The 23,808-nt window shown below is 44.2% G+C and overlaps 1 protein-coding gene across 24 annotated transcripts in view; it reads left to right on the top strand.

Moving 5' to 3' along the window:
* CELF2 (CUGBP Elav-like family member 2) overlaps window positions 1–23,808 on the top strand; it is a 1,322,506-nt gene that overhangs the window by 1,272,111 nt on the left and 26,587 nt on the right. The window lies entirely within an intron of this gene.

The following is a 23,808-nucleotide window of genomic DNA, read 5'->3' as shown; positions in this document are numbered from 1 at the left end:
GGTCTTCAAATAAGGAGCTCTTCAACCAACAAGAGATTCAGGGGTTTTGGTCACTCTTCCTTTCGGAATTACCGACAAGGTCAACAGCAACAACAACAACAGCAGCAGCAGCAAAATTCCATGTACAGGTCGTACAGAGGAAAGCAAAGATCGCGTCCTCGTGGACGTCAGGCCTCTTCCTCTTCCACTTCCTCTAATCCCCCTGCCTCAGAAAAGCAGTCCTAGATCCGCCATTCAGGATCATGTGGGTCCGGTGGGACGTCGGCTTACCCATTTTCTACAAGATTGGGAATCGGTTACATCAGATCTTTGGGTTCTCAATCTTGTAGAGAATGGGTATGCACTTCCCTTTCAGGAATTCCCTCCCAATTACCCGCCTTGCCAAGGTTTTTGCACCGAGGAGCATCTGTTACTTCTGCAGGAAGAAGTGCAGACTCTTTTAAGAAAGGGTGCGATAGAGATGGTCCCAGAGCAGGAAAGGGGTGGGGGATGCTACTCCCGCTATTTCCTGATTCCCAAAAAGGATGGCAGACTTAGTCCAATCCTGGATCTCAGGATCTTGAATTTTTATCTGAAGCAAGAGAAATTCAGGATGCTCACCCTTGCTCAGGTTCTTCAGGCACTGCTGGAAGAAGACTGGATGGTGTCGCTCGACTTGCAGGATGCGTACTTTCACATCCCCATCCTGAAGTCGCACAGGAAGTATCTCCGTTTTACGGTGGGATCGCAGCACTATCAGTTTGCGGTCCTTCCGTTTGGGCTTACTACTGCGCCTCGAGTCTTCACCAAGGTGATGGCAGTGGTGGCGGCACATCTCAGAAGGCCGGGGATTTCTGTGTTCCCCTATTTGGACGACTGGCTGATCAAAGCAGAGTCGTCAGAGAGAGTGCTCCATCATCTGCGAGAGACAACCCAGTTGTTGTACAGGTTGGGTTTTTTGATAAATGTGCCCAAATCTCACCTGGTGCCCTCCCAGCGCAACCTGTTCATAGGTGCTGTGCTGGACACAACTGTATGTCGTGCATTCCCTCCTCCTCAAAGGATTCGAGACATACAGGAAATGATTCCTTTATTTTACAATGGAGCGGTCGTTCCAGTCCTGAAGGTTCTTCGCCTGCTCGGTCTGATGGCTTCATGCATTCTGTTGGTCAACCATGCACGCTGGCACATGAGGGCGCTCCAGTGGTGCCTCTGCAGGCAGTGGTATCAGCACAACGGAGATCTCAGGGAGTCAGTGAGGATCTCCAGAGAAGCTGCGGCGGATCTGTCTTGGTGGGGCGTGGAAGGCAACCTGTCTCAGGGGAAGCCTTTTCAGTTGCCTCATCCGGTGGCCACAGTGATAACGGATACATCCACTCTAGGGTGGGGTGCTCATCTGGGGGATCTGGAGATCAAGGGTCTTTGGTCTCCAGAAGAAAGGTTGCTTCATATCAACCTTCTAGAATTGCGGGCGATACGTTTGGCGCTCAAGGCCTTCCTCCCTTCGCTTCGCGGTCGTTCGGTCCAGGTCCTGACGGACAACACGACCGCGATGTGGTACATCAACAAACAGGGAGGAGTGGGGTCGCAGTGTCTCTGCAGAGAGGCTCTGCGTCTCTGGTCCTGGGTTCAGGGCCATCAGATTTGTCTGATGGCGAATCATCTGGCCGGAGTTCTGAACGTTCGTGCAGACAGTCTCAGTCGGCAGTTCTCTGCCGACCACGAGTGGAGGCTTCACCCGGAGGTGGTTCACGACATCTTTCAGATGTGGGGGACTCCTCGGGTGGACCTGTTCGCCACTCGCGAGAATGCTCACTGCCTGTCTTTCTGCAGTCTCCAGTATCCGATGCAAAGAGCCTTGGGGGACGCGTTTCAGTTGAGTTGGGGAAATCAACTCCTTTACGCGTTTCCTCCCATACCTTTGATTCCTCGGGTTCTGAGGAAGATTCGCCAAGACCGGGCCCAAGTCATATTGGTCACCTCGGACTGGCCAAGAAGGGTGTGGTATACAGATCTTCTCCACCTCTCCTCTCACCCGCCACTCCGTCTCCCTCTCAGGGCAAACCTCCTCTCTCAGATGGAGGGGCAGGTTCTACACCCCCACCTCCAGACATTACACCTTCATGCCTGGAGATTGAACGGGGCAACCTGAATTCCTTTTCCCTCCCGCCTGACGTTGTGGATGTCATCTTGTCAGCCAGGCGTAACTCCACTAAGTCCATCTATTCTTATAGATGGTCAAAATTTGTCACGTGGTGTGGGGATAAATCTATTGACCCTTTGAGAGCCCATTTGTCTGAAGTTCTCCAGTTTGCCCTCTCTCTGGCGCAGCAAGGGCTTGCTGTTGCCACAGTTAAGGGCTATCTTTCAGCGCTGTCGGCATTTCTCTGCTTGCCTGACCAGCCATCTCTTTTTAAGTCTCCTGTAGTTTTAAGGTTTTTGAAGGGCCTCACAAATAAGTTCCCTCCTACTCCTTTTATTGTGCCTCAGTGGGACTTAAATCTTGTCTTGACCTTTTTGATGGGTGCTCCTTTTGAGCCTCTTAACAAATGTCCTTTGAGGCTTTTGACTCTTAAGACAGTCTTCCTCGTTGCAATAACCTCGGCAAGGAGGGTAAGTGAGCTTCAAGCTCTTAGTTCCAAGCCCCCTTTCTTGACCATTCATGCTGATCGAATGGTTCTTAGGACCAGGGCTGCTTTTCTTCCAAAGGTGGTTACTCCTTTCCACCTTGGTCAATCCATTACCCTCCCTACCTTTTATCCTCCCCCACACCCTTCTAAGGATGAGGAGAGGTTGCACCGTCTGGACCCCAAAAGGGCGGTGTCCTTTTACTTGGACAGATCTAAAGACTTTCGTTTGGATGACCAGCTCTTCATTGGGTTTGCTGGCTGCAAGAAAGGAAGAGCGGTCCATAAAAGAACCTTGTCAAGATGGATCGTCCTTTGTATAAAGATCTGCTACTCTTTGGCCGGTAAGGAACCACCAGAGGGTATAAGGGCTCATTCTACAAGAGCTAAGTCTTCAACCTCTGCATTGGCTAGAGGTGTTCCTGTAGAGGATATTTGTAGAGCGGCAACTTGGTCTTCCCTCCACAATTTCGCGAAGCATTACTGCTTGGATTCCGAGGTGAGGAGGGACGGTCACTTTGCACGCTCTGTCCTCCAGGATTTCCTGGTTTAGAAGAGTGGACACCCTCCTCCGAGAGTGGGGACTGCTGTGGGACTCTATTCACAAGGTGAGGAATCCACACGGCAGATGTATCTATCAGAAGAACAAGTTACTTACCTTCGGTAACGCTTTTTCTGGTAGATACAATATCTGCCTGTGGATTCCTCACTGACCCGCCCGCCTCCCCGTTGTCCACTCTTCTATACCAGAGTTTATGTAATGTGTTTATTATATTGTCAAGGAGTTGTTTATTTCAAATGTTTTATTGCATTTGCTTCACACTGTGTGTGTTACCTTGATATTTGTACTGCGTATACTGTGTATATGTCTACTGTCATTGGTCCGTCCGTGTGCCTCGAAGGCACGGAAAAAAGGGCGGAACTGATGTCATCACGCCGGCGTGGGCCTATTATAGGCATCGGTGACGTCAGCGGAGTCGGGAGCGATGTCATGTCTCTATGACGTCCAATTCCACGTCGGCGCAAGGCTACGAAAAGAATTTCCGAATGTTGCTGACGCAAGGGGATATTCACAAGGTGAGGAATCCACAGGCAGATATTGTATCTACCAGAAAAAGCGTTACCGAAGGTAAGTAACTTGTTCTTCAGTGACAGTCTTCCCAAAGAACTTGTTCTGTTGTCCTGCCTAAATCTTCAAAAAATGTCATAATCTGTTTTGAGCGAGTACACTGCGTTATAAACTCTTATTAAGACTGAATCTTTATTTGGTTTGTGGAAAACTGGCAAAGTCCCCGTCGATTTTAATTAAATAACTCCAGCCTCAAGCTGAATAATTGTATTTATTCCTGAATAGGCCTTAGAGCTGACCTTCCTGGTGGAAAGTATCTTTATAGCAGGACAATATTAAGCAGAAAGTATGAAAGGAAAAACTGTTATATTTGTACCCTGTCTCTACTAATATATTCTTCATTTTTAAGTCCTAAAAATCAAAACCGGTAATGCACTGAGTAACCTAAGTCTTATGTTTCAGAAAAGAAACACAATGGACCCTTGCAATAGATAAATCCCACACCTTCTTTGGAAGAGCTTTATAATGCAAGTCATTTACAGATTCACATATCGATAATTCCTACTATGATTCTACATGAGCCCCAATCACTTGGAGATTTGAATTACACAAGCATTTCTTCAAATCTTTGGATTTCTTGTGGGGGCTTCTCAATGGCTTGTTCACCTGAAAATTCTAAGACTGAGCCAAGACTGTACAAGAATTGTTCCTCTTTTTCCATCTCTTTGCCCTCAACCTCATCAATCCTTTTAACAGTTTATACTTTCATCTTCCTTGTACAGATCTTATAAATAGTTCCCGGTCTTTGAGTCCTCACTTACAGGAGGCAGAATTACAGCTGTAGGGTTTGCATCTGAGCTCAACTAATATTATTCTGCATCTGATTTTAAATCAGAATCTGTACCAGCCTCCATCCAATCTCTTAAAGGCTTGATAGAAAGCCATTAACTTTAAATTTGTGTTATTTTTCATCTCTAATATGTGCTGATGTGGACCCTGAATCTTGTATCCATAGTCTATTTTTTGTTGACTGCTCAGATATGTCTGCAGTTCTGGTTCTTTGGCCGTGATATAGCTCAAAACCTACTGCCCCTGTGAATGATTTAGCATTCAAATCCTCTTGATTCAAGCGTGCTTTCCTCAGTGGCACTAAAGTGTGAGGTGGAAACTTAGAATCGAAAACCGAGGCTGGCTTTTAAACATCTTAAGCACTTTTCACCTGCAGAATATAGTTCCTTGATCTCAGCATATTTTTGCATGGCTATACTTTTGCAGCACATTACCATGTTAAAATATATTTTTTCCTAATTCATTACATTTGGAGTATTCAGAGCTTGTGCGCATATAAAAAGGTAAACAATGCCAATAGGTTGGGGCCAAGTAAGAGAAAGATCTACCTCCACACCTTAAACGTTGAATGCGGGGAATAGTGAGTAGGTCTTTATCCTTAGATCGCAGATTCCTGACAGGTAGATAATGTTTAAGCTTTTGGTGCAAGTATCTTGTTTCATTCCTCACTAGAGCTCTATGGATAGGGAAGCAGATCTTGAATATAATTCCCTTTCTGACTGCTAGCCAGTGTAAGGCTCTAAAAAGTGGTATAGATGCAGATCTAGAAGGCAGACTATAAATAAAACTTACAGTGGTGTTTGCATGACCTGTAGCTTAGAGAGTAGTGTCTCATTGGCAGAAGCCAAAAGAGCACTATCATAATCAAGCCTGCTGACAACAAGAGCCTGTACCAAAGATTTCCTAGCCGCAAGCGTAAGAAAAGGCTGGGCTTTCCTTGGAAGCTGCAACATATGAAAGCAGGTGCCCATTAATGACAGGACCTGCTCTTTCATTGTTGACACTTGATCCAATTTACTGCTGAAGGTTTTTATGGCCTGACAGGGGATAGGAGCACTACCTACTTCAGGAGGCCACCAATTGGGAGTGCATATGTGTTGGGCTTTTAAAGGGCATCATCTCTGTCTTTTCAGCATTAAGCTGAAGGTAGTTTTCTCTGATATTGACTCTGCCACTGCTTTCATCTAATTTGAGAAACATTCCTTCACTTTGTCTACATTATTATCAAAAGAGATGAGCAGCTGAGTGTCGTCAGCATAGGACAGGATTTCAAAGCCAAAAGATCTAATGAGTTTGGCTAGTGGGCCAAGTGTGGCTGAGGCAAGATCACTGGGGTACACCTTTTTCAATCATCATAGTGCACGTCTGAAAGTCACTCAATTCGATGATTTGAGATCTATTCTCCAAAAAGTCCAGGAACAATTTCAGAGCAGTCCCATATATCCCTATCTCATTTAGCTTAAGCAACAATTTATCCTGTGACTCCGTGTCAAAGGCTGCAGACAAATGTGTGACATTCCACCTGCTTGGCTAATGCTTTTGTATGCATTAAAATGTAAATGCATCTTCTTTGGTCAAAGTGTATGAATATTTGAATAGTCTTTTATGGACTTTTATTTTGATTCCTGTGTTTTAGGCAGGGCAACATTTAAATCATCCAGTTTAACCCTGGAAATGTAGTGATTCCCCAAGATATATAGTTCATAAACTGTTTTGATGTTTATATAACAAATAGAGGAATGTTTGCCATCACTTTAATTTAGTTACTTCAGTAGTTACTGTGTAATTACTGTGCCATAGAGTAAATATATGTATCAGGTGAAAAACCTAACCTGACTTCTGAAAAAGAAAAACAAGGTGTCCCTTGCTGCAGCATGACTATTTGAGATAGGTGATATAGTATAAATGTGTGTTCAGTATGATATTAAATCTGCTGGTCACATGGCTTGACTGGGTCAAGCTAAATTCCAGAAAATGTTTGTTTTATTGCAGGCTAAATGGCACACACAAACTTAGATTAAAAAAAAGAGTTTTGTGGTACCAGTTACCAACTCTTAAGAACAGACACATAATGGTTTAGCAAGATCGAAATCAAATATACTAGATTTGGATTTTTTAAATGTTCAGCATTATTTTTTCTTTATTAATCAAATATTGTTATGCATGGTTGAAAAAGATTATACAAAAATCGACACCAGTTTCACAAATATTAATTATATCTCACATTATTATGACAAGTTATAAAATAATAAAAAACGAATTTGAATGCAACATTCCATCTCTTACACTGCTAAGCATCTTTAGCCTATCATGAGTTTCATATGTCGAGGTAGAATATGACTTCATCAGTTTGTGTAGGTGAAGCAGAAACATGCTGCAATCCATCCGGATTTGTTCAAATGATTCAACGTAATATCAAGAAAGCGGCACAACCTGTTGTCAAATGTGACTGCAATGCAAGTGTCAATTGTAAAAAATATGAGGTAGCTAGCAAAGTCTAATCAACATTTATTTCTTCATCATATTCGGGCAGAATAGCCTGCCATGGCTCAGTGGGGACTGCTGACCATTGTAAAAATCCATTTAATAACCAAAGTGCTTACTTTGTCACAACAAGGTTTTATCTGCAAGAATGAGTTTTAGAATGGCCCTAGCGTTAGTAGTATTAAAATTGTAAATAAAGTAGTTTTGCAGCGTGATTCTTTCTGGAATCACTATGCTGTGCATTATTCCACCATGTAGTTGTTGGGTCTGGAATTGTAGTCTCTTTTCTCTTTTTTTTTCGTGGCCCAGGTGAGCGTCAACATACCACCATTTGGTGTCCTTCAGGACGTCGATGAGCTTCCTCCGGAAGCTCCCACCTTTGGTCGCCATCTTCAGATTCTTTTTGCCGCCGTTGGGTCTGGCTCGTTATTGAAAAGTTCCAGAGATTTGGAGAGAGAATCGACGAAAATAGCAGAAAATCGACATAAATCACTCATTTCAACACACCCGACTACAGGTCAGGTAACCGGGACGTTTTACGGAATATGTACACACGGGGCTCCCTGAGCGCGGGGATGGACAAAGCACCTTTCAAGTTTTGCATCAATTGTCACTACAAGTACACCCAGACGGACCAGCATCCAGTCTGCTACCTCTGTCTGCCACTCAACCACAACAGCGAGGACTGCACAGCGTGCTCGGCGTTCATAACCAAGACCATCATAGTAAGAGAGAGGCAGAGAAGGGTGAACTACACCATGCAGGGGCAAGGGCCACCTCCATCTCTACGAGACTTGGGCCTCTCTAGTGGAGAGGAGGACAACATCGGCGAGGGACTGCACCGTCTTTGAGGTCCCAAAGGAAACTTTGAAGGAGGTAAGAGAGTTGGCGACCCCTAGACACTCGAGCGACACTTGTAAGAGTGAACCAAAGTCCTCGAAGGGAACATTGCCGTCAAAACACTCGGCCAAAGCAACAGCACCCAACGACAAGCAGCCCAGCGGATCCTTCGAAAAGGACTCCCAGGCGGCGAAAACCCATGAAAAATCTAGGTCGTTGAAGGATGCCCTTGAAAAGCACACCTTGACGCCGAGAAAAGAAGGATCAACAACAACCACTTCGACCTCGAAGCGGATTGCTCAAACTCTCGACGCCGAACAGGCTGCGAGAAAGAAAAGGAGGCTCGAGGCAGAAATGGCGAGCATCCTGCAGCGAAAGAAGGACTTCAACAAAAGGATGAGCCAGTACACCATCCGGCCGAAGCCCACAGCCGAAGTCGAAAGGGGCGACAAAGACCCTGAACTGCCGAAAATGCCTGAACCGGTCGAGGAACAGGAGGAAGAAGCCCTGTAATACTTCGAGGGCGAAGGGGAGGAGGATCAGCAAATCTACCAGGACTCAACGTCCTCGGATGCACTTTGAGTGGCATGACCTCAACGCCGAATTACCGGAAGAAGGAGTAGATACAAACCCTTCGAGGCCTTCACCGCCAGACGATATAGGGGTATATAATATGGTCGTTAAAAAGGCTTCAGAGATTTATGGAGTGAAATTGGAGGAGGAGAAGCCAAGGCTTCTCCTGGAAACTCTGTTACCTCAACAAACAAGGAGTCAGTTCCTGCCCATGCTCCCTAGTGTGCTGGACCAGAGCAGGGAGGCTTTCAGGGAACCAGCTGTTTGTAAATCAGTGACCACGAGGACAGAAAAGAAGTACAAGCACTCCTCTAAGGACCCTGCATACATTCAGAGATCAGTACCAGCCGACTCAATAATTAAAGCAACGGCTAGGAAAAGGGCAAATGTACCCACAAATGCCGAACCACCTCCAGACAAGGAGAGTAGAAGGATGGACCTCATGGGAGGAAAGTAGAACAGAGTGCAGCAATTCAATGGCGCATCGCCAACTCAAACGCCCTAATCAACAGGCACGCATACCAGCACTGGGTGGGGCAAATCCTGAAACATCTACCAGAACAGTACCAGCAAGAAGCAGCCTACCTGGTAGAGGAAGGGAAAAACATTGCGAACACATGTTTAAAGTCGGCCTTGGATGCTGCGGAGACGTCCAGCAGGCAAATGATGTTTGGGGTGACGGTCATGCATGGCTTAGGATTTCAGGCTTCAAGCCTGAGGTGCAGACAAGTGCAGAACAAAATCCTGAACACACCCTTTAACAGAGAGCAACTTTTTGGAACACCAGTAGACGACAAGTTAACACAACTCTAAAAGGACAACGAGACAGCAAGGTCCATGGGAGCCCTGCAGTTCAGAGGAATGAAAAGGGGTACACCCTCAAGAAGGCCAAATGGTAGGGGAGGCAACCTGCCTAATACATCGCATCAAACCTTCCAACAAGGTTATCAAGAAAATGGCCAGGGCCAGCAGCAGCAGTTACTGCAGCAGCAGAACTGGCAGTACCAGCCACGAGGCCAGTCCTTTTGAGGGCGCCCAAACGGACAAGGACAGGCACGGAGAGGAGGACAACAGCCCGCCTCCAAGTGACTTAGCCATAAGGCAAACACCAACCCTAACAATACCTCTAGGGGGGCATCAAAACATAAGACAAAACCAAAACCTGATTTTACAAGACAAACAGTTCCTCAAACACATAGCACCAGTAGGAGGCAGAATAAGGGACTTCCTCCAGGAGTGGAAGAAGGTCACCATGGACAAATGGATACTAAACATCATATAATATGGCTGCTGTATGGAGCTAAAGAAACAACCCCCAAACAAGAGACACAACAACAAGGTGCTACTAGAAGCACAGGAACTGCTTAGCAAGGAGGCAATAGAGATAGTGCCGTCCAAGGAGAAGAACAAGGGGTTTTACTCCACCTTCTTCCTCGTACCAAAAGTGGACGAAACTCTAAGACCTATTCTAGATCTAAGGTTCTTAACCCTTGAAGTGTGGCGCACGTTCAGCGGACGTCGCGTGCACTACCTCGGTAGTGCTGCGCACTTCCGTTGGACGTTCCGGCCCCGCCCGTGCAATAGAACGTTCCGCACCAGCACGGAACGTTCAGCGCCGCTAAGGTGTTAAACAAGCTCATAAGGACACAACGATTCAAGATGACATCTCTACAAGAGGTAATACCACAAATACAAGAAGGAAATTACATGGCAACTATAGACTTAAAGGACGCGTACTTACACATCCCCATCAACGAAAAACACAAACGCCTACTAAGGTCACTACCAGTTCACAGTACTGGCATTCGGGCTCAAATCCACAACAAGGGTGTTTACAAAATGTTTCGCAGCAGTAGCAGCGCACCGAAGGAGGCAAGGAATACATGTATATCCCTACCTTGACAACTGGCTCGTAAAAGCAAGCTCTTACAGCCAATGCAAACATTCATCTAGCAGGTGATACAAACACTCATCCAACTAGGTTTTTTAATCCATTGGGGAAAGTCGGCAACAGAGCCGGAACAGTGGAAGATATTCTTAGGCGCAGAGATCGACACCATATAAGTCAAGGTGTTCCCCAGTGCAAAGAGAACTTTGGCAATACTGAAGGAAACACGTCTTTACTGCAAGGGGCAAGTTCTGACATTGAGGACGGTGAGCAAACTAATGGGAATGATGGCGTCATACATACACCTGTTCCCAAATATTCAACTCCACATGAGACCATTCCAGGAATGGATACAGCAGCAATGGTCACAGGCAACAGAGATTTGTGAAGATCTAGCGATTGTCACACATGCAGTGCATCAGGAAATAGGATGGTGGATTAAGGAAAACATATCACAGGGGAAACCATTCACACAGCCAACTCCAACAGTGACCATCACAACAAATGCCTCCCAGCTGGGGTGGGGCGCGCACATGAACAAACTCAAGGTGAGGGAGCTATGGCCGCAGCAGAATGCAGTCAAACACATCAACTACCTAGAACTAAAAACTGTGTTCCTAGCCTTAAAATCCTTTCAGAAGGAGCTATACGGAAACAGGGTGTTTATCCAAACGGACAACTCAACCACCATGTTCTACATCAACAAGCAAGGAGGAACACAATCAGTAGCACTATCCGGGCTAGCACAGAAAATATGGACATGGGCCATTCCACTAAGAATAGACCTACTAGCAATACCTCTCCCAGGGAAGGACAATGTGGAAGCACACAGACTCAGCAGGCAGACTTCAGCATCCCACAAATGGGAGATCAATCAATAGGAAAAAGAAAAACTATTCCGGAAGTGGGGTTCACCGCAAATAGACCCATCTGCAACACACCAAAATGCAAAATGCCAACTCTTCGCATCCAAACAACTAGACCGTCGGTCCCAAGGGAATGCTGACCACCAAATCATTGGAGCCTTCCGTCCTAGGAAAATTATGTGAATAATCTAGCGCCGAGACGCCTGCGGGTATTCATTCGCGCTCAATAAATGCCAAAAATAAATAAATAAATAAATGCGCTATGGATAAGTTGCTCAAAGACATTTGCATACGCTTTTCCCCCGATACCACTGATACACAGGGTACTCAACAAATGCAGGATCAGCAACATGTCATTAATACTAATAGCACCTCAGTGGGCCAGACAGTCCCGGTTCTCACAAATAGTGTAAATGGCACAAGCACCAGCATACCGATTCCCAAGAAGAAGGGACCTGTTAACGATGCAGAACGGAAGGGTGCTACACCCAGAGCCAGAGAGCCTCAGCCTGGCAGCATGGCTCCTGAAGACCTAGAATTTGCACACCTCGAACTACCAGCAAGCACACTGGCAGTGCTCAGCGAGGCAAGGAGACCTACCACAAGAAAGTGCTACGTAGTAAAGTGCAAAGGATTCTCCGAATGGTGTATTAGGGAGAAGCAAGAAAGGAAAATTACAAGGGAATCAACAGTTCTAAAATACTTAACGCACCTACTACAAAGTAAACTAAGCTACACATCCCTAAGGGTGCACTTAGCGGTGATAGTGGCTTACTCAAGAGGAGAAACAGGGAAAGGTTTCTTCACCTCCCAAGTAGTAAAATGATTTCTGGCATTAGCAAAGAGAATCACACCTCCAAACAGAATGCCAGCACCAGCATGGAACCTCAACATAAGGCTAACTCAATTGATGAAGGCGCCATTTGAGCCTATTCACAAGGCTACACTGCACATGCTCACGCTAAAGACCGCCTTCTTAGTAGCTATCACATCGCTACAAAGAGTAAATGAATTGCAAGCGCTGCCACTGCAAGAGCCCTACCTGCAAATACGCAATGAATGAATTGTAATGAGGGCAGAACCACACTACATGCCAAAGGTCGTGTCACGGTTCCACATCAATCAAACTATTCAAATACCTATTTTTTTCCAAAAACCAGCCACAAGCACAGAAAGGGTGCTACACACACTGGACGCCAGGAGGGCTTTAATGCACTTTATAGAAAGGGCAAAGGAGTGCAGGAAGACAAAGCAGTTCTTTGTTTTCTCTGCCAACAGTTTTTTTGGACAACTAGTTACCAAACATACCATTACACAGTGGATTGCACAAACCACACAACTCTGCCACAAACAGACAGGACAAATGTTACAAGGAGCAGCACGTGTTCACTCAACGAGGAAGAAAGGAGCAACAATTGTGTTTCTAGCAACCACATCTATTCAAGACATTTGCCAAGCTGCAACATGGTCTTCAGTGCACACATTCACTAAACACTACTGCGTAGATATTCAAATGAACAAGGAAGCGCAAGTGGGACAGTAGGTCTTACAACACATATTCAGTAACCAGAGCTCATCTTCCACCCAGCCACCACAATAAGGACAAACCGCTACAAAGTCTATGCACAAAATAGTGAATCCAGAAAGATTCACTCTGCAAAACGTTTAGTTTCTTACCTGTTGTGTAGTTTTGCAGCTTGAAGGCTTTCTGGATTCGCTAGCGATCCCATTCTCCTCCGCCATAAAGATGAGACAGGAGGAAAGGGATTAAAACTGGAGAAAGACTTTAAAAGGTAAAAGAAGAAGAAAAATAACACAAGACAAGAAAAAAAGAATCCAAAAATGGGGACCAAAGGTGGGAGCTTCCGGAGGAAGCCTGTTGACGTCACGAAGGACACCAAATGGTGGTATGTTGACGCCCAACTGGGCCACGAAAAAAAACCCAGAGAAAAGAGACTACAATTTCGGACCCAACCACTAGATGGCGGAATAATGCACAGCATAGTGAATCCAGAAAGTCTACAAGCTGCAAAACTACACCAACAGGTAAGAAACTATACGTTTCCCTATCAGAAATCGCGTTCATTAGGACGAAGAATTCAAACAATTTACGGTAGTCCAAGTATGATTATTAAATATGTCACCATTTTTGTTTGCCATTTCCAGCAATATCGGGATAAACTGTGGGTACTGATGGGGAAAATAGGAGTTGAGGAACCTTTGATTTCTCTTCTCCGTAGGCTTCACACCACATCTGTAACTATTAGATATGGCGCCAACTGTGAAAAAACTAGGCATATTGTATCGACAGAGGGCGTCGGGCAGGGATGCATCTTAGGCCTTTTCTCTTTATAATTACACCAATGGCCTTGATGCTTTCTTGTTAGATAAAGATCTTAACTGTCCCTGCATTGGGGCACTCGGGTTCCGCTTCTTTCTAATGCGGATGATACTGTTTTAATGGCCCTAACAGCAAATGGCCTTCAAAAATCTTGTAAGGCATTTTCTGATTTTATGTTGTCACTTGACCTAAAGGTTAATTTTACAAAATCTTATGTAATGGTCTGTGGGCCTAAAAAGACTAAAACCAGAAATTATGCCTTGGGTGCAAATAGGATTGATAAAATGAATACTTTTAATTATCTAGGGAATCTCTTTAACAATAAGCTGAATTGGGATCGGCTTGCCACTACAAGGATGCACAAAGTAGGTATGGTGGTTGATGAACTTTTCTTTTTTGCCTCCAAATTGAGACATAAACCGGCGACCGAGCTAGTTACACTCTATAAAGCCAAATGCTTACCTGTGGTAACATATGGTGCAGGGATATGGGGGTATTCTAACAGCCGCCAGTTGCAAATCATGAAAAATACATTTATACAAATTCTACTGATTATTCCAGATTGTGCCCCCACAAGCTTTTGTCGTTATGAGTTGGGGCTTGACTTTGTAGAAGATTGTATAAACATTGCCCCTTACTTTTATGGGCCAACATTTGGTTATCGGAAGAGCTCGTATTCTCCAGAGATCATAAATGATTGTCTTAACCTTGATGGCGCACTAACTATTCCCTGGCTTCGATTTGTCAGGGATATCTTTTATAAATTAGGCCTGGGACATTATTTTGATTGTCCAGCCAGTATCAATGAGAATGCGAAAAAGATCATAAAAGAGGTGCATTCCATAAGAGGCAAACACTCACTTCTCTCAACCTGAGATAGCAGGCCCTCTGTGCTTATTTCCTGCTCAACAACAGTTTTATTTAACCGTCACAACAAATATCCAGACACATTTTTATTTAACAAGATTCCATTTATTTACCATGCATTTCCTAGTAGCATTACTGAAACAAACTGGATGGGTATACAACTTGGTGCCCTGCCCTTGTGACATTTTGGCAGCCAGAAGCACAAGCAATTTATGCTATTTTGCACTCTTTGCAAAGAGCCTAGGAGGAAATTCTTAGTCCCGACTTTAAAAGAAATTAGGTCATGTTTTTATATTGATGGTTTTAATTATTTGCATTCTCTGGCTACAGCTGATATATGCAATGGAGTTTCCAACTTTATTAAAGTTGCAATTGCTATTAGGAAACGGTATTAGTAGTTGTAGCTGAACTGGATTAGCTAGAATCATCATCGTACATTTTAAGTGTCTAGTTTAAGATTGATTTTTAAGGATTGTATTCTTTCCTACTTGTATTATCCTACAGGTCATTGTAATTATAAATTGTACTGCTGATTTTATGCACTTTATGGTTCTCTTTTTTGAAACCGAATAAACTTACTTTGAACTTGAGTTTTAGAATGGCTCTCGGGTTAGTAGTTTGCAAATTGTAAATAAAGTAGTTTCCTTATTAGAAATCACTTACATTAGGATGTATGATTATTACATTTGTCACCATTATTGTTCTCCATTACCAGCAATATCCAGGATAAAAATGTATTTTGTGAAGATCTGCTTAATGTTTGGTATAGTGTATTTAGAGCATAAATGAGTGTAGTTAAAACACTAATGTGCTTTTATTGAACTAGCTTCCTAAGTTCTTAACAAAAGTACACTTTCAGGCAAAGCGAAGCGCTTTACACATGCATTTTAAAATGTAGTGGGGCTGTAGAACAGGTTTACTAATGAGTTTTGTAAATCAAATGTATGCTTGTTAAGTATGATTTTGCAAATGAGCAAAGCTTCCTTAATTTTTGGGAATCATTTTTAGGTCAAGCTTACCAGACAAGGCAAATTATCTAGTTGCAAAAGTCCTTTTGTGGGCCTTTGAAGAATTTACAGGGAGTTACAGCCCACCCTTTGTTTACTATTGGTTGGCTTTGTCACTCTCCTTTACTTGATTCTTATTCAATGTCTTCCCTTGCCCCAGCTTCCCCATCTTGTGTTTGTCTTACTGCTCAACCACAGCATCTTTACTATCTCTTGGTTTGGCTGGCTTCTATTCTTTTACTGCTCACGTTTATGGAACTACTGTTTTCTTTTTGCTAAGTACTCCATGAAAGTCCTTGTGTTTTCCAGCTCTCTCCCTCATGTGCTTCTCCTCTAGACAAATACCCAACCCGTGCTCCATAATGCTTCATATCTTGTGTTGCAAGCTCTTTCTCGTGTGCTTTTACCCCTGCCAGCCTTCCTGATTCAGTGTGACCCATGTTGCTTTCTTTCTTCTGTGCTTCTCCCTCTGCCCTGTTATTGCTCGCCTTAGTGTGCTGCTTTCCCCCACTCCCCTCTTATTCCCTGTATCGTCCCACCCCACTCCTCCGTAGCCCTCCAATGATCACCTTCACTTAAAAATAAGTTTGGAGACGACCATTCAGCAAATTTCTGCCAACTCCTCTTTTGCACTACTTCTGTTTCATTTTTTCATTTACAGATACTCTCCGATCGGTAAATAAAAATGTTGCCTTATTTTTGCTTTTTTTCTATATACTTTGTCCATGCTATATAGCATCTTTCCTAAGCTGTACACCATCATCAAATGGCAGTGGCAATGCCAATAAGTCATTAAGTCCACATTCCTTCTCCCATAGGAAAATTGAACTGCTGAATGGCATTATACCAAATTTGGCAGAAAGCAAGATCTTGGTCCAGGAATTGTGCTTTTGTGTGATTTTGGTGTAAGTCTGCTCAGTACTTTTGAAAAATACATTTAAAAAAAGGTATATTTTATACCACAGAAGATCCATGGAGCCAGTTGATCTTGAGATATGATCTGATTGGCTGCCACCACATAAACAAAGATGTGACGGAAGCCAATTTAGGACTCAAGGACTCAGTCCTCTGTCCTGTAAAAAAAGTAATATTAATACGTATGCGGGTGCCACCACGATGCACAGTTTTGTCATAAATGATATTAATCATGTCATTTCAGATGTTGCAGTCATATTCTCTGTTGTACCAGATCCTTTTTATCCCCAGAATTTCTGCCTTTTGCCTGCTATTTTTTAAACCCTCATTTTTGGGCTTTAGGACTCTAGGCACTTTACCACTGCTAATCAGTGCGAAAGTGCATATGCTCTCCGCGTACATTATAATTACGATTGGTTATCCATGATTGGCATACTTGATTTACCGTTAAGTCCCTAGTAAAGTGCACTGGGTGTGCCCAGGGTCTGTATATCAAATGCTACTAGTGGGCCTAAAACCGGTCCTCGGAAGCTTGTTTCCGGTCCAGGGAAGACATGGCTTGGCAGTTCGGGCTGGACTGTTCCCATGAGGCACAGGGTCAGACTGATTTGCATATAACCATGTCTGAACTGGGGTGGCAGAGTGGGCTAAAGAACGGTGATGGATTAAACCCAGATCTTTTGACTGGGTGTGATTGTTTGATTGATTCAGATGCTCTGTCCATCACCACCCCCTTTTGTACCACTAGTGGGCCTAAAGCACTGGTTGTACCACCCACATTTGTAGCCCTATAAACCTGACTCAGGCCTGCCATTGCAGTGTTTGCAAGTGCAGTTTTTAACTGATGTTGACCTGGCAAGGGCACCCCCTTGCCAAGCCTAAACCTTCCCTTTTACTACATATAAAGCACCCCTAAATAAGGCTCAAGATGCCCCATGGGCTGTGTGCAGTGTATGTGAAAGGTAGGACATGTCCTGATAGCAAGGACTAGCCCTCCTATAAGTTATCATTGGAGCAGCCTTGTAACATCTTACAAGTGTAACTTTCAATTGGGAATAGCTAGCGAATTGTAGTTTGGGCTCCCTGAGATCAGGATTTTAGAATTCATCTTTTAGTAAAGGTGGTAAACATTGTGTGGTTGGAAATGCCACTTTTAGGAAATGGGCATTTCTTGCTTTGCCATTTTGTGCCTCTGCCTCCCTGGGTAATCAATGTCTAGTTTAGACTAACAGGGGCTGTTTTATGCATTCACTCGAGACAGCCACAAAAAAGGGAGCTGAGGTGTGCCCTGCATATACTGATGGGTCTCCTCAGCTAGAGTAGTGGGAGGAGCTGTCAACTGCACCGGAATAGGACTGTGTCTGCCTTTTACAATGCTTTCTCCACCCCCTGTAGTGTGGTTGGACTAGAGAGAACAGAACTTGTTTTACTAAGCGAGAGAGACTTTCTTTGAAGCCTGCAGACTTCAAAGGCTGAAAGTAGTATAGGTAGCGGGGCTCTAACTCGAGAACACTTCTGGACTAAGAGGACCCTGCCAAGTTGAAGAGCACAAAAGTAGCTGGGACGAGTACTGCCCCTTTGCTGAGTTGCTTTGCTGGGTTGGCCTGCAGATGCTGCTTCTGTCTGTGGGCAGTGGAAACAACTAGACTTTTACTTTGCTGTGTCCTGCATAAGAAGATTCTCCAAGGGCTTAAAGTAAAGCTTGCCTCCTGTTAAGAAGTCTCAGGAACACAAAGACTTCACCAGCAGCATTCTTGAACACCACTGCTGGGAGTTCTGACCTGCCAAGTGGTATCAATTCCAGTTCTGCGCCACTGGAGGTGTTTGCTGGGCTTAACCTCAAGAAGAGGATTCCTGACGCTATCTCTGACGCCACTACTTGCACAGACTCTGTGGTCCCTGCTCGCTGGGTGAGTGCAGCACTGACTGCGACAGCATTGCAGTCCTGATGCCTCTCCGCATTACTTCCGACTTCGTCACCGAGGCTGCTGCTTGTACCCGATCCGAGGGCACCACTCGTGGAGAGCACTAATCACAGCCCTAACACCAGCACCTCTCTCACATAATCACAAAGTCGATAACGGACGTTGGTCACTGCCTTATGCTGCACTATTGTTAGGGACTGCCTCACCACTGCCGTGTCACTTCCCCTGCACAGTAAGGAACTGACACCTCTCCTCCCGTGCAACAGTAAAGAACCAATGCCCCACATCCCCTGCGTAGCAGTAAGAAACAGATACCTCACCACCCGGCCCAAGTACTGCAACACCTCCCCAACGCCGTGCAACACCACTGTTCGTATCATCACAAAAGGTACTGGTTTTCTGGGGGTCTGTGTGACTCTTTGGCTGGCCCGTGCGCCTCAAGGTCGGTGCCGTACTCTGCCTTTGTACCTGTCACGACAGTCGAGATATCCCCAGTTAGAGCTATTGTCTTCTGAAAGCTACAGTAATCTTTCCAAAAATTATATTTTAAGTTGTATATGTTTGAATCTTTGTCTTTTTGGTTTTGTTTTGATTAAATAAATATTGGCTATTTTTCTAAACTGGTGTGTTATCCATTTTGTAGTGTTTTCACTGTGTTACTATGTGTTTAGTTAAAAAATGCTTTACACATTGCCTCTGAGATAAGCCTGACTGCTAGCGCCAAGCTACCAATGGGGTGTGATTCCCTTACCCTGACTAGAAGGAAGGGTCCCTACTTGGACAGGGTGCATACCGTTGCCATCTATTGACCCCCATTTCTGACATTCTCAATGATGTCACAGAACATATCATAAGTGATGTAATATGTGCGGTACGAAGCAGTATGTGGTGAGGGCACGGGTATAGTTAGAGTTACCTGAGATAACTATAACTGGTGAATATCAGTGTTTTATTCATTTAAAAAGTATGATTCACCACCAATGAGATCAACACTTGGTAAATGTGGGGGTGCCCGATGCACGAATTGTACATATGGGCTTACCAGACTTAGACACAATGTGCAGGGATGACAAAGTATGCCTAGTATTATCTGACTAGATCTGGATGGAGAGCACTACGGAACCGTACACAAACGTAAAGATTGCAATGATGGCATATTTTATTGTTCACCTTTTCATTTATTTATTTGTTTATCCATTTATTTGTTCATTCATCTCATCTCATTTACAGATCCGGACTGATGTTACCTTCTTGTTTTCATTATGCTTTATTTTCCGTTAATGTATGTATGTATTGTGTTATATGCACTGATCCATGCTTGACCACGGCGTCACTCCAATACGAATGTAACTTTACTGATGCCTTATGGCCGTTATCATTTTTGTTTTTGCTCAATAAAAAAATATTTGAACTCAAAAAAAAAAAAAAGTATGTTTTAACTGCCATTTTTCCTAACTAGTACATCCCATTAATCTTTGGGGTTTTTTCAGTGAATTTGTTCTTTTTTTTTTTTAACATAAAGTAATATTTTGCTACCATATGTAACAGCCCCCTCCCCAAACCAATACTGCCCCCACATTCCCTGGGGCCTTAGGTGGATGCCCAGGTTCCCACCTAGGGCACTCACAACACAAACATTTAGGGCCACTCTGGAAGACCAGGCGCCCTGCGACCCCTCCAGCTTGCCTGCATGTACTCTTCCTGGGTTCAGTGGGAGCTGTCTTTGCTCCTGCCGTGTCTGAGTTGGTTTTCTTCTCTGCTACCTCTGGGGGGGGTACAAATCTCAGTTCCTTACCCTCTACTGCACGCAGGAAAGAGTGTCCTGTGGGTGGGCTCCCTGTGACACAACAATAGAGCTGGCTCTAGGGGAATGTGTACCCAGGGCCTCAGAGAGGCTTGGCTAGAGGGGCCTTCCTCCCTCTCCTACAATTAAATATTGGCCCCAGGAGGCATTATCCCCAGGGCCTCATCGAGGTTCCAGGAGGAAGGGCTGCATACCTCACTTGCCTTTTCACAAATTTTCACGCCCTTCCCTTTAATTTTGTATTTGCCTTGGGAGATAGGGTCCTTGGGGCTTCAGAGAGGTTCAGGGAGGATGGGGAAGGTGCCGCTCATCTATAAACAGTTTGCACCTGTCCCCGCAGGCTCTTGTCCATCCTGCAGTGGTTATTCATTTCAAGCATGGGATCCTGTGCTTTTTGTTTTCCTTTTTTCAACAAATGTTCAGATTGACTGCAAATTTGGTCCAGAAGGTAAAAACAAAACAAAAAAAGAATAACATTAAGTTGGACAGGTAGGAATACTTTGCCACCCTAGGCCCCATGGCGGGGGACCCAGACCCAGAGGGACCCCCCCAGAGCCAAATTAAAACAACTGGGTGGTTTTTGCCACAATGCAGCGGGATCGTGGCAAAAGCAAAAACAATTACGGTCCCTAAGCCATTTTCAGACCTGTAGACTCCATCCCCCAGGGCCCAATCTAATATATAAGGAGCAGGGGGGGGGGGGGGGGTGGCCTCCCTCCCTCCCCAAACAGACCCAGGGACCCGCATCCCTTGTCGCCCAATGTGTTTAAAAAGGGTATGGGGACACCTCCCTGAGCCTTTATAAGGTCTTCTCCCCATCCCCCAGTGCCGTTATTTAAAACAAAAGGGAGGGGGGCTGCATGGCCTCCCTTTCTGTAGCCTTAATGGCCCTGGCGACTGCCGCCTCCTGCACCATGTCCCCACCTGGAGGGAGCAGCAATATTTGCTGCTCCCTAGAGCAATCTATTGTTCTGTTTCCCTGCCTGCATCAGTGCCGACAGAACACAAGTCTGCTCTAAGCCAGCGGGAGCAGAGAAACTGCTGTATCTCAGTGGTGGACTCCCTGGGACACAGCAAATGAGCCAGCACGGGAAATGGGGTACCCACCTACTTTCCATGGGTGGAGAGTGAGCATTGCTTAATTTGTAAAATAAGTGCCAGGGCCCTGACCAGGAGGCCGCCTCAGCTTGCACCTGTCATCGCTGCCAATGGCGGTACCAAAACAACTACCAACTGAAGTATATTGTATTAATAAACAACCGTTGTTCTGCTCATCTTTAAATTAGATGAGTAGTGCCACTATGTGGCAGCCTGTCATAAGTGCAGTGTTGACAATTACGTGCCCTTACAGAGCATCAGAAACCAAATAATTGCTGGTACTGAGCACCCGAAACCATTGGCTCAAATAAGCACTGATGCATGGGTGTTTCCAAGTATCCGCTGATGGATTTCGGATCATTCCCAGATTTTTCAACAGTTGTAAACCTGGGAATGCATTAAAAAGCTATGCCTCCCCTGGGAAGAAATATGTTTATTTCTCCTCGTTTTTACTTCGCTCTGTATGTGCGGCATTGTACGGCACTCAGAAAGATGAAAACACCTCAGATGATTGTTTTATTGCAGGAAAGTGTCACTTCCTGCACAAAAACAATCTTGCCTGCAACACAGAAACCCTTGCACCATGGTGCAAGTGTGCCCGCATTCGTGGTAGGCAGCCATAAGGGCGCCATCACAAGTAAAGGACAGAAATGCATTGTATAATGTTAAATGCACCACCTTCCTACCCTTCCCCTTTCACGCATTGCAGCAAGGTGGCTTGCTGTGCTGCGCTCCGTGAAAGCTTCATAAATGTACCCCAATGTGTTGTAAGCAGCCTTGATTTAATAGGCAGAATTGTCTCAGCATGACAATTTCTACATCACATTGAAGACTGTGTGCACCAGGGATTGACCTATGTGCATGAACTTGTTTTGCTTTAGAAAACGGGTAATCTTTGATATTTTCACCACAGTATGAAGGCTGCAGGTAGTATGATCTTTAGTACCTCGAGAAGTGGCTCTGTGACAAAGATGCAGCGCCCAGACAAAAGCCTCAGAAATTCACTGACAAAACAAATGTTAAAGTGATATTATAGTATAGGTTTTGATAATAATATCTTGGCTTATACTAAAAAAAAAAGACTAGAAATAAATGAAAAACAAAAAAATCAAAAATTAAAGTGACTTGTTTAGGAGTTGAAACTACACAAGACTAATGTTTAAAAAACAGAAGAGCACTAATATTCATACATTACAGTTTACTGAGCACCCCGCCATGCATTATTGGCAAAGCCATTTTTGCATTTGCCTCCAACTTTTGACCATGTCAATGGATTTACACAAAATGTGGCAATTTACTATTTTAGCAAAGATTCAGGATGTCAGGTTTCTTGAAGATACATTGGGGATAAAATTAGGAAGTGGTAAAAAAAAGAATTTTCAGATTTTAACTAGCATAGGACATTTTACTCACACGTACAGCCCAAACCACTGAACTCATTTACACCAAACTTGACATGAAAGTATAACTTGACACATATATAGCATGCTTTGTTAGATTTGCTGTTATCGATTCAGTAGGTTTAGACTTATTAGCATTTAAAAATGGTTCAAAGGGGCCTTTAAAACGTAACACTTTTGGATAGCTTTGCAATTTTGAACTCTCATAAGCTTTGTCAGCCAGGGGATTAAACAAATTAAACAACCTGATTGGAAATTGTAGCTTTTTCTCCTATCATCTCTTGCGAATCTGCAGTACCACATATCTGAAAGATCAAATTGCCTTCTGCATGAGAATATTTTCCCTTGGAGCACTCATTGCAGGATGCTGGGGACAGTTCCCATGTCCTGCATAAAACATAAAAAGGTCATATGAGGGGCCAGCCTAGGCACGTCCTGATCCCCAGGCCTCAATGGAGAGGGACGTTTTTCAATTTTTTTTTTAACATTAAAAAAGTCACAGAACTTGCTAATCCCTTTTGATTAATGAATCTCAGACACCCCAAAATGGAAGCTGATGTCCTCGGTACCAAGATAGGTACTGCAGACCCCTTCCAGTTTTGGTGCTGGGGGTTCTAAAGACACATGGAAACTGTGACTTCGCGATATGCTTCCAAGCGTGAAGCTTACCTCATATTTGTGAATTCTGCATCCAACCCCGACTTTGCGTAGTCAAAGGCTGTGCAGAGCCCATGTTAGCCTGCCATATTGGGTTGAGCAAAGGGCCTCCCTCTCAAAATGGGTTATGACAGGGATGCTGTTATTGTTGAATCCTGTGAAGTAGAACCTCTGTCTGGACCATATCATGGGTCTTACATTTTGAAAAAAAAGCAACCACGAATTGAAGCAGCAATTTTTTACATGTTAAGGCAGTCACAGATATGATGCATTGAGAGGTCTAGCTTGTTAGAATGACTGTAGCCTGAGTCTCTAATACTGAAGATTTGTGACGGTGCAACAAGCTATAATTTACTGAATACTTAATGAAGATATTTATGCTTTAGAAGCAACATGGGAACATGGATTAAAGGATGCTGAAATTTAAACCTATTGCCGTTGATGAAACATATACTTAACAATGACAATTGGATTTTTTTCAATTCAATCATTAAAATGTGTTGTACAAGAAGATTAAGCCTTAGGAGATTGGCCTGCAAAACACGTGCTGGCTGGAATCTCTAGCTGGTCAAAGTCTATATGTACTGAACTTGCCATTTGTGGACTAGATATATGCCTA

Source organism: Lissotriton helveticus, chromosome 1_1 (genome assembly GCF_964261635.1).
Source record: "Lissotriton helveticus chromosome 1_1, aLisHel1.1, whole genome shotgun sequence".
Lineage (NCBI taxonomy): Eukaryota > Metazoa > Chordata > Amphibia > Caudata > Salamandridae > Lissotriton > Lissotriton helveticus.
Note: the sequence above shows the minus strand (reverse complement) of the source record. Positions and strands in the feature narration are given on the sequence as shown.